Source organism: Ambystoma mexicanum, chromosome 12 (genome assembly GCF_040938575.1).
Source record: "Ambystoma mexicanum isolate Mex_15411 chromosome 12, UKY_AmexF1_1, whole genome shotgun sequence".
NCBI lineage: Eukaryota > Metazoa > Chordata > Amphibia > Caudata > Ambystomatidae > Ambystoma > Ambystoma mexicanum.
This window is the reverse complement of record NC_090936.1, coordinates 266,106,811-266,119,144: the sequence shown is the minus strand read 5'-3', so window position 1 is coordinate 266,119,144 and position 12,334 is coordinate 266,106,811. Positions and strand designations below refer to the sequence as shown.

At 45.0% G+C, this 12,334-nt stretch overlaps 1 long non-coding RNA gene across 1 annotated transcript in view; it reads left to right on the top strand.

Annotated features, from left to right (window-relative positions):
* The window catches only part of LOC138513501 (uncharacterized), a 242,079-nt gene extending 232,452 nt beyond the window's left edge, over nt 1–9,627 (top strand). The window contains exon 2 of the long non-coding RNA XR_011281766.1: nt 5,684–9,627. This is a non-coding gene — a long non-coding RNA (uncharacterized lncRNA). The remainder of the gene's footprint in view (nt 1–5,683) is intronic.
* Nucleotides 9,628–12,334: the final 2,707 nt, after the last annotated feature.

Genomic DNA, 12,334 nt, shown 5'->3' with positions numbered 1-12,334 from the left:
ACCTTTTATTCGTTGCTTTGCTCTGCTGCTGGTTTCTTCCCTGGGTAGTGCAGGACCCTCCAGTCTTCCTACTTCTGATCAGTCCGACAGTCGCTTCATGAACCGTGAGCCTGCAGGAACTACCAGGAACGTCTGCCTCAGCTACAGCTCCCTCTCTGTTTTAAGGTACTGTGCAAATTCGGTTGTTCGTTTCGATCAGCCACGGTGAAAGTGTTTGAAATCTTTCTCCAATCCGAGGGCTTGTCCTTCTCTTCTCTTTGAACTAACTTTTCTACCAACCAACCTCGTCCGGAAACCATACCACGAACTTTACCGCAAACTACACTGCACTGTATTATCTTGAGCAAAACACTTTTGAACCATTGACTTTGGCCCTAAGCCTTTTCTATCTGATTTTATCATTGTAGTCTCTCTTGTTCACTTGCCCTGAGTACTTACCTGTTGGTGTGAATTCATTTATTTTAACTTCTGTCTTTCCTTCCCTTTTCAATTGCTGGAGTGCCATTTTGCTCCCACATTTTGTTGAGTTTAACTTGTCTGGAATTTAAGGGAAGTTGTGGGGTGTATTAAGAGTGTGATTTTTAGACTGCTCATAATAGCGTAATGTTATACAACTGAAGAGTGAAATAAATGTAGATTCTTTTAATTGAAAACCTTGAGTCAGTGTTTTCCTGAATCATAGTAATTGCTGTCCTTTGTGTAACTATTTGATACTGCTCACTTACTCTTGAGATAAGTCTGGCTGCTCCGCTACTGCTACCACTCTAACTGTGTAGTACAGGCTTGTACCAAAGGTGAAATTGTACTGTCACTTGTAGTCTTAATTGTGTGTGCTGTTCTCAAAGGGTACTGCATATAATTCAGCCGGCAGATAGATGCAGAGCGCCGGCGGGCAGAGAGGGCACGGCTCACCATGGTCAGGGCAGAGAACTCCATGCGACAGGCAGAGAGGCGGGCGGAGTTCCTCGAGGAGACTCGCATGGAGTTGGTGGAGAACATGGCGTTATCCCTGCGAGCCCTTGGGCTATAGACACAGAGTTTGATGATGCCCTGGCCAAAACTCTTGATAACAACGGTGAGCAGTAGGACTAGCCCGTCACATTATAAATAGTTCGTTAGTGTTAGGTTTCTTTCTTTTTCTTTTTTCTTTATAGTCCATGGACATTGCTCCACTTTTTGTATATAATTGTTTTTTATAGGTTTTTTTTTAGGTTGAGTCAGCCGTTTAGGATCATGGACCCTTTATCCTTTCTTCTACATAGTTGTACTTTGGTGGATTGTTTGGCTTTTATTTTCCCCTGGAGTAATGGTTTATTATTTATTTTCCTTTGGAACTGCAAACTTTACTTTGGACATGGACCACTTTCAGGAATTTCTTTTTGGGATTTTCATGTTCATTTGGATTTTGCTTTCAATTAGTTTACGTTAATTTCATTTACATTCTCATTTTTTTGGGTGTATTTTCTTTTTTTCATACATTTTCATTTAGTCCAATCTGAGTGTTGTCTGCTCTCAATTATTTGGTGCATGTGTCAATCGCCATTGGCTCAGGCATATGTCATTGCTGTATGGCTATGTTGGACATGTATATGGTGCACGCATGTGTGCTTTGATGAATGCCATACCATGGGGCCAGTACTGTGAAGTGGGGCCAATGGATGGCCGTGGAGTTGCACTGGGGGGGTGATGGGGCAGCGTGGGGAGGAATTTGGGTGGACATTTGCTACATGATTCTATGTTGTGTCAATGTGTTTGGTGGGGGGACATGAGTCGGGGCCTGCATGAAGGTTGCCGTCACTGGTGGGGTGGGGGGACATGAGTTGGGGCCTGCCTGCAGGTTCCCGTCACTGGTGGGGTGGGGGTACATGAGTCGGGGCCTGCCTACGGTGTATGGTGCCATGTGGGCTGCCTGCGGCCATGGTCACGGGTGACTGGGGGGGCCCTTGTGGTGTGGGCTACCTGCAGCCGTGGTCAAGGGTAATGGGTGGTCCCTTGTGGGGTGGGCTGCCTGCGGCCATGGTCACGGGTGATTGGGGGGCCTTTGTGGTGTGGGCTACCTGCAGCCATGGTCAGGGGTGATCAGGGGTCCCTTGTGGTGTGGGCTGCCTGCGGCCATGGTCAGGGGTAATTGGGGAGGGGCCTTGTGGTGTGGGCTGCCTGCGCCCATGGTCAGAGGGGATGGGGAGTCCCTTGTGGTGTGGGCTGCCTGCGGCCATGGTCAGGAGTGAGGGGGGGCTCCCTTGTGGTGTGGTGTGGGCTGCCTGCAGCTATGGTCAGGGGTGGTGGGGGTCCCTTGTGGTGTGGGCTGCCTGTGGCCATGGTCAGGGGTGATGGGGGTCCCTTGTGGTGTGGGCTGCCTGCGGCCATGGTCAGAGGTGATGGGGGTCCCTTGTGGTGTGGGCTGCCTGCGGCCATGTTCAGGGTAAATGGGGGTATCCCTTGTGGTATGGGCTGCCTGCGGCCATGGTCATGGGTGATTGGGGTCCCTCGTGGTGTGGGCTGCCTGCAGCTATGGACAGGGGTCATGGGGGTCCCTTGTGGTGTGGGCTGCCTGCGGCCATGGTCAGGGGTCATGGGGGTCCCTTGTGGTGTGGGCTGCCTGCGGCCATGGTCAGGGGTGATGGAGGGTCCCTTGTGGTGTGGGCTGCCTGCGGCTATGGTCATGGGTGATGGGGGTCCCTCATGGTGTGGGCTGCCTGCGACCATGGTCATGGGTGATTGGGGGCCCTTGTGGTGTGGGCTGCCTGCGGCCATGGTCAAGGGTGATGGGGGGCCCTTGTGGTGTGGGCTGCCTGCGGCCATGGTCAGGGGTGATCAGGGGTCCCTTGTGGTATGGACTGCCTTCGGCCATGGTCAGGGGTGATTGGGGGGGCCTTGTGGTGTGGGCTTCCTGCGGCCATGGTCAGGGGTGATGGGGGGTCCCTTGTGGTGTGGGCTGCCTGCGGCCATGGTCAGGGGTGATGGGGGGACCCTTGTGGTGTGGGCTGCCTGCGGCCTTGGTCAGGGGTGATTGGGGGGGGCCCTTGTGGTGTGGGCTGCATGCGGCCATGGTCAGGGGTGATGGGGAGTCCCTTGTGGTGTGGGCTGCCTGCGGCCATGGTCAGGAGTGATGGGGGGGGTCCCTTGTGGCGTGGTGTGGGCTGCCTGCGGCTATGGTCAGGGGTCGTGGGGGTCCCTCATGGTATGGGCTGCCTGCGGCCATGGTCATGGGTGATTGGGGTCCCTCGTGGTGTGGGCTGCCTGCGGCCATGGTCAGGGGTCATGGGGGTCCCTTGTGGTGTGGGTTGCCTGCGGCCATGGTCAGGGGTGATGGGGGGGTCCCATGTGGTGTGGGCTGCCTGTGGCCATGTTCAGGTTTGATGGGGGTATCCCTTGTGGTGTGGGCTGCCTGCGGCCATGGTCACAAGTGATTGGGGGGACCCTTGTGGTGTGGGCTGCCTGCGGCCATGGTCACGAGTGATTGGGGGGGCCCTTGTAGTGTGGGCTGCCTGCGGCCATGGACAGGGGTGATGGGAGGTCCCTTGTGGTGTGGGCTGCCTGCGGCCATGGTCACAGGTGATGGGGGTCTCTTGTGGTGTGGGTTACCTGCAGGGTGTGTTTGCAGGTGCAGCCAGCACGCAAGGCATTTTTCACACGATTCGGCAAACACAAGCGGGGTACACAAGTTGACTGGGGTACGCAAGTCGATTTTCATGTGTTTTCGTTTGCGCGAGCGGGGTACGCATATTGTAGGGGGTGCGTGGGTACATTTTCATGCGTTTTGGGTAGCGCGAGCGGGGTACGCGTATTCAAGGGGATGTGCAAGGAGTTTTCACGCAATTTGGGTGGCGCGAGCAGGGTACGTGTATTCGCAGGGTTACAGTAGGCCCTTTTCACGCGATTTGGCTTGCACAAGCGTGGGTACATATATTCAAGGGGGTGCGCAAGGAGTTTTCACGCGTTTTGGCTGGCGTGAGCATGGTATGCATTTTCAAGGGGGTGCGCGGGTAGATTTTCATGCGTTTTGGCTGGCGCGAGCGTGGTACGTGTAATCAAGGGGGTGCGCAAGCAGATTTTCCAGCGCTTTTGCTGGTGCAAGTGGGGTACACGTATTTAAGGGGGTGCGCAAGCAGATTTTCCTGCAATTTTGCTGGCGTGAGCGGGGTATGCTTATTGAAGGGGGTGCGCAAGGAGTTTTCATGCGTTTTGGCTGGCGCGAGCGGGGTACACGTATTCAAGAGGAGTATGTGGGTAGATTTTCACACATTTTGCCTGGATCGAGCAGGGTACACTTATTCAAGGGTGTGCGTGAGGAGTTTTCATACAATTTGGCTGGCGCGAGCAGGGTACGTGTATTCGCAGGATTATGGTAAGCCCTTTTCAAGTGATTCAGCTTGCACAAGCGTGGGTATGCATATTCAAGGGGGGGGTATGCCAGTTCACTGGGGTACGCAAGTCGCTTTTCACGTGTTTTCGTTTGCGCGAGCGGGGTACGCATATTGAAGGGGTTGCGTGGGTACATTTTCATGCGTTTTGGGTAGCGCGAGCGGGGTACGCATATTCAAGGGGGTGCGCAAGGAGTTTTCACACGTTTAGGCTGGCGCAAGCGTGGTACCCATTTTCAAGGGGGTGTGCGGATAGATTTTCACTTGTTTTGGCTGGCTGAGCAGGCTACGCGTATTCAAGGGGTGAGCGGGTAGATTTTCACGCGTTTTGGCTGCTGCGAGTGTGGTACGTGTTTTCAAGGGGGTGCGCAAGCAGATGTTCCCATGATTTTGCTGGCGCGAGTGGGGTATGCGTATTCAAGGGGGTGCACAAGCAGATTTTCCAGCGCTTTTGCTGGCGCAAGTGGGTTACACGTATTCAAGGGGGTGCGCAAGCAGTTTTTCCCACAATTTTGCTGGTGCGAGCGTGGTATGCGTATTCAAGGGGGTGCGCAAGGAGTTTTCACGCGTTTTGCAGGGAAGGCATATTCAAGAGGGGTGCGTGAGTAGATTTTCACACGTTTTGCCTGGAGTGAGCGGAGTACGCATATTCTAGGGGTGCGCAAGCAGATTTTCACACTTTTTGGCTGGCATGAGCGGGTTACACGCAGTTTTTCATGCGGATACGGTGTAGGGGGCCTGTATGCTGGTCTGGGGTTAGCGCTGCCCTTTGCTCCATATTGGGGATTTCTATGTTTTTGGGGGCGTTACTGCTGGATTTTGGCTGCACCACGGCTGCATATGGCTCGGGAAATCCATGAATACACAGTGTGCCAAAATGCTGTTTTGCGCTGCGCCAGATGCACGCGTGGTGCACGCTCCCTCTCTGCGCCAGGCTTGTGCGCTACTTCTGCGCTGAATTGTATGAATTGACCCGACAGTGTCTTCAAGTGTGTAGCCATTTTCCTAAGATAAGTGCAATCAGGTGTGAAGAGAGTAGCAAATAGATGAAAGCATGGCCACTTCCGACAGACGCAGAAAACAGAAGTCAAATTGAAGGTGGGTAACCATTTTTGTATTTATGGGATGCCAAAGGAGATCGACTTGGCGAATGTGTAAAAATGTTTGGAATAGGCAAACAATGTAGTTTTATGATATAATATGAAGACACATAGTAAGAATTGGTGCCATAGTCTAGAAAAACAGGGTTAGACTAGATTAAGTTTAGTGGGATAAGGAGGAGACATTGTGCAGTGAAACGCTTCTGTTTGTCTTAACAGGATGAAAGCAAAGCACCGAAGAAAAGGACCATGTCCCAAAGGGATTGGGAGAAAGATGGCGAAAAAAGGCAGAATGAAACATTTACAGCATAGCAGCAAGCATTTAGAGCATAGCAGCAAGCATTTACAGCATAGCGGCAAGCACATGCAGCAAAGCAGAGAATTCAAATATCAGTCCTAGCATCATATCAAGGGATCCCTGATAGAAGATATCCTCTTCTGCTACGAATGCGCCGAGAAGATGGAGAAAAAACGATGCAATGTTTTTTATTATTATTTGTTTTAAAATAATTAGTTGTTCAATGTTTTGAGCACCTCTACATCTGAACATGTCGAATTAGAGGAAAGATGAAAAAGTTCCCTGAAGAGACAGTGATTATATATGTTAAAAAAACCAGAAGACATAAAGGCAGATAAAAAAAGACAGGCAAATACATTTATTGACTAAAAATATTATGAACATTGAATATGTTTATTGTAAACAAATCAGGTTCCAGCAGACTGCCCATACAGTAGAATAATGGGGAAAAGGGGGAGAGAATTGGTAGCTTTTGTATACACAGAACTAAATTGTCTGATAGCTTTGTCTAGGAGGCAGAGATGTCCAGAACATGTTTCATTATAGCTTTGTCTAGGAGGCAGGGATGTCCAGAATTTTTTTAATTATAGCTTTGTCTAGGAGGTAGGCGTGTTCAGAAAATAGGATAATATTGTTTGTTTAGAAGGCAGGTACATTTTGATAGAACACACAAAAAGGGATTTAAGGGGATGGGTTGACAGGAAATGTACTGATAATAGAGACATACTTATTTTACAAAGAAAACTCATGCAGTTTTATATTACAGATGGACAAAAAGGGATCTATATGACTCAGAGAATTGGCAGACTATAACCACGCGAGGAGAGAGAAGTCACTGAGTAACCCAACGAAAAGCCCTGTTAATGTAACCATTTGGCTGAATGTTTCTGCAAAAGACTCCCCCATCTTTGTGTTCCCTTGCTAAAAATGCCCCCTCTTTTGGACTTATTTGAACAATGAATACGAGCGCTCTATGGAAAAAGAGACACTCAAAAGCGAAAGTACCGGCCTTAAATTAAAGGGCCTGAGGGCTTGCTGCGAAGCAGCACAAAAAGGAGGATAAAATGTACAGGACACAGGCGGTTCACGAATGCCAAACAGAGATGAGTTGGGTGGAAGATATGCGAGGGGAAAATGTATTGATGAGAAGAAAAATACATTTTGTGAACACTGAAAATATGCATGCGCAAGAGAATGGGAGCAAGGAAGAATGTTGTGGGGTGGGAGTAGCAGAAAGGATGTGGACTATGAGCCACGATATAGACAGCGTGTATGAAAACAATGGGCTATGGGGTTACCTAAAAGATTAACCAAACTCTTGAGTCATAGTTGCTGTAAAATTATCTGAGGCATATAGTTAGTTTAAAGTAAATTGGAGAACAGAGGTAAGGCTCAGATAAAAGTAAATAAAAGTCGTTTTTAGGGACACATACATGTTTAGACTAGGAGAGTATAATGTGTTAGTACTGACGTTGTAAAAATGTGTTAGGATACATTTCAGATTGAAGAAAATTATCTATAGAAAAGGGTGATTAGGTCAGATATGTGTAGGTATATTGAAAATTGAGGAGGGTGGACATGGGTGTAGTTGTAAGTATTGAGTAGATGACTAAATACTATACAGAGGGGGGAGTGTAAAGGGATGTGTCCCCCCTCCCCCTCAAACTGAATGTAGTGGATGTAGACCCCCCTCTACCTCAAACCGAATGTCAATAACTTATTAGGTTGATCAATGCTTTCAAATGTTGCAGAAATTAGAATTATAGTGCTTCACAGGAAAGCACTTTAAGGGATGATTAAGTTTATGGAGTCAGAAAGTTATGTGGAGTAGAAAATGTGTCAGATAGTAAATGGTATGATATATTATCAAAGAATCTAGGTCCAAATTGGAGCAGCGTCCAGGTTTTAGGCAAAATTTGGGTTGGTCAGGCATTTTATAATTGATCCCCCATTTTGGGTTTCATGACAAGGCCAGGCACTTTAAAATGGATGTTTGCTTGAGCATATCAACATGGTCAACCTTTGCTAACTTATTATGACGTCACTGGACAGTGTTTTTTTTATAAAGGTTCAACCAGGGGCCAATAGTGGGGGAATGAGTGAGTAGAACCGGTCTAGACTAGGTCCGAGTGGCAGATAGGCTGGCGAATCACAAGTAGAAAGCGGAACGGCACATTGATCATCCCATATCATGCCATTTAAGTCAGCAAATCACAGACAGGGAAGGAGCTGTATTTATGATCAGGCCATTACCTCACCTCCTAGAGTCTATATAAGGAGGGACATTTTGTAACTTTTGGCAGAGTCCCAGAGCAGTTTCTGATGATGTATCGCGTGTATCCTGTGTCTTGCCTGCTGGAAGAAATTAAACTTGCTGACTTGAAAATCCTGCCTCAACCTATTGATGTGATCCAGAGTCTCTTCTTTACCCCAGAAATGCCAAGGTCCAGAGAGTGGGGGTGGTGTGACCCTCATGAACAGGTGGATAGTGATGTTGTTTCCTTTTTACTTGAGAGTAGTGATGCCAAAGCTTGGCTGTAAATGGGAACATTTGTACAAGTATTTATGCGGCTGGTGCAGACTTCGATATATTATAAGGATATTGCTCGTATGTGCTTAGAATATCATTACAAAAGGATGTCTGTTATGTCCATATTGCAAGTGAGTCCTGAAATACGAACTCGCATATAATATATGGGATTGGGTATTTTATTCCTTATAGTATATGGCCACATGCAGTCATCCCCTTTAGTACCTGGTATCTTCCTTCAAATTAAACAGTCTATAGCTTGGTGGAAGGTTTTCAATAAATCTGTACACCACTTTTTTAGCGTGTCCACTCCATTGCAAAAGGGGTCCAGCCATATGCAAATCAGTCAGGTACTGCCACCAATGGGAGCAGCCCAGCCTGAACTGCTAGGCCAGGTCCCCTCTGCACAGAAACACAAGCAACCCAGACATTCTACGAGAAACAGATTCTTGTCAATTAATAGCTGCAAAGTGTCACAGGAAACTACTTTACAATCAAGGAATTTGAAAAGCTGATCACTGCTTTAATTAAGTGCTGCAGAGACCGTTGGAATTCTGCTCTGTGCTGCCCCAAGCAGCAGGTATTGTTACGCCACAACTGAAATGCAATAACTTGTTACAGAGCAGTTATGATGTCATGTTCTTATTACAGATCAGTACTGATTTCACAACTAGCCTGTAATAAAAACATTATTTTCAAGCTTTTTTGCTGGTATTGCAGTCGGCCATGCATTAGAATTAGAAGATTGCCACTGCTCACCTGCAATAGTTGATAACAGGCAAAGGGTCAGTTTACAGCAAGTTCTCCTTCACAGATTAGGGTGTATACCCTTTCCCGACAGATGTTTACCTCACGTTTCTCACTCAGATAGCTCGCCGCAGCACCTGAATGCAGTGACACCACCTGCCAGTCCTGCGCAAAAAATGTAAACACTAATGAATCAAGAAAGTCATGTTTTCTTTTGCTTGTTATGTTTCACACCAAAACGAAAACGCATTTCTTTCAGAAATTCACTGGTTGATAGAGGGTGTAGGTGACCAAGAGATATTTCGAGATAACACAGCACCCATGCCGAAACATTAGAATGACCCTTATACCGAGAAGCTTAATGCAATAACAATATTGAATTAATGAAAAAATAAAAACTGCTTAGAATTGAAGTACGAGAAAAATAGTTACATTTCACCATCTCATGTATATGTGTTATTTGTGTAAATAAAGCATATGGTTACTGTTCTTGCTGCCACAAAAGCATTTAATGCTGTAGATGACCTATTTTTCCATTATTGTACACTCTTTTGAAAGCTCATATGCTATTAAAAACTGTAAACGTGTTTTATCAGTTTGTATTTACTGAAATACTCTCAACAAAGGCAACGAGAAATGTAACCAAGATTGTTGATTGTGACCCACGCATTTGGAAACCATAAATGTTTCTTTGTATGGGAAATATCTTGTAACGAAAAAAAACATTTTCACTATTCATGAAACATAATTGTCTTCTTTGTAAATGCTAGTGAGCCTTGTTTTTTTTTAATAGTGTATGCTGCAAACTGACTCACTTCTAGGGACTCTCAATTTCAGCAGACGAGGCACAGTGAGATTACATGATTTGCCCAGGATCACAAACTTTGATTAAGTGGTGAAGCTTGGATTTGATCCCAGCCTGCAATTTGGACTTGTAACCTCATACCTTCCGAACTGCTGTTTGTTGAGATATTTGTTATCATATCAGTCTTTTCACCAAGTGGCAATCCCTGATAAAATGCTCCCTCATACAATCCCAACCCACAATTCTGAGACAAGAGCCAGGCTGCATTTATAGTTAAAACTCAAATGCATTTAAATAAAAGAAACTCAAACATGGTTCTCTTACCTGCATGTGACAGTCTCACTAAATATAATACACACCTTCAGTCACACAACAGAACTATTAATGTTATTTCTGATTCTAATTCTAATTTAGAGAATCTAACTTCAAAACACAATCTTAGTCTATAATTACAATGCTGCTTACCGGCCATTATATTCAAACCCTCTTCAATTACCATTGACATAAAATGAGTTTCTATATAATCAATCAGCAAGTTTAGAACATTTTGTTTTCCTCCAGTATCAAAAGCAAGTATCAGTATCAGAAAAAAGTCACATGCACATCAATGCTATTTTCATTCAATATCAATCAGTTTTCCCCATGTTCATATGGTACTGAGGGTTGCTAATATGTGCAGGTAATTTAAATTTAATCTAATTAAGCAGATTTGAGTTAGGAAATGATCAGTTTAGAATGCACATGAAATGTGTTCATCCATCCAATATAGGAGTAGTCTTCAGGTGCTTGTAAAATATTTCCATTGGTTTACTTAATAGTCTGGCACCCTCAGAGGATATACACCCCAATCGTCATAGCATACTCATAATTCTATAAACATGACCATATTCAAAGGTGCGGGTTGTATGCTCCTAATACTTTTAAAGGAGAATTGATTTTGATTCTGTATTTTATCATAGCTACATGACACATTTATGAAATATGGGTTACCCTGTCGCTAATGAAAGTTGAGACATGTGGCATAAGTATGTACAATCATTTTTCATGAGGTTATTAATAGTCATACTGCCACAGCCATAACACACGTTTCTGTTTGTTTCTAGGTCATGTAATTTTGGATTTATATCAAAAAGCATTTTTAAATGCCTGGATAATGTTCATTCCATTGGCCCATTATATTTATGCAACAGAGTTCCAGCCTTATGTTTCATTTCTTAGAATTGTGAAACCAACTGTTCAGCATAATGAGTCATGTGAACAGGTCTAAGAGGCCCCATTGTATATTTTCCATTACTGGACATCTGGTCGTTTTTATTGCCTTAAGTGATGTCAAAGGTGACACTGTACGTGCAGGAAGGTGTCTTTGAAGCTTGGCATTAGGAGAATAGGCTAGGTTGCAATGTGAACAAACTTGATTCTTATCCGATCAGTACCCTGTGGATTCAGTGTTGGTGGAATTTGAAGATGTATTTAGTACACTATTCACTTGAAATGGGTTCGCAAGGGTGGAGGCCCGCAATAAATCAGGGATATTAGTGCAGATGGCCCTTTGATCTGTGAGCCCAATGATTCTTTTCATGGTTAATGGGAAACAAACATATTCACTCCAGGCAGATCGGCCAAAACAAGCCTAAAAATGTAGAAATTAATTTTTCAGGGATTTCACTTGAGAGATATCAGCAATGCCCAAGGTGCACAATAAAAAACATTGATTTTTCACACATTGAAACGATAATGTATTGCCTATTTTTAAAATGTTGTACATACAAATCATTTTCCCGTCAAAATGGGCATCTACATATATTTATATTAGAGTCTTGAAACAATAAACCAAGGTTTCAATTGCTGTTGAAAAACGAAAGACATACTTCCGAGAGGAACATTTCTGACACACTTGGACTTTTTTTGCATATTTTTAGATATGCAGTTCAATTATTTATAAGGAATGTTGTAATTGTTAATGAAATTCAATGCTGCTCTGCACATCACCAATGTTTCTTATTTGTATATTTGTGTAATGTACATTGTCTTAGTGTAAAAGGGACACACTTTTTGAAGAATGCAGAGAGTTCCATTTTTACTGGGGCTTACAGCATTTCATGTTGTCACATTTAAAGTTGATTAGAATCCAGTCCCTGGGTTTACAGGAGCATTCCTGGTGTGTGTGAAGCTCTGCACCATTTGTAGGGTACTGTCTCTCATGAGAGCAGGTAACTACCTTCATCCCATTGGTACACCCTTTGCGTGGTATCTGGTGAGAGCATAAATCATAAATGAAGCAATTAATTATTCTGGCGCGCCTTCTCTTTAAATTGAGGCAGTTTCCATGTCTCTTAATTTTCTTTCTACAAGTTGGTACAAACATGTATTACTAAAGTTGAGAAGGGCACCTCGGTTGTTGCGCTAGTCCTTTATGAGTAATCCTTGCTCGCTTTACCAATGATTTGAAATAGAAAGCCAATAAGGTAGAAAGAATAAACGACGACTTTA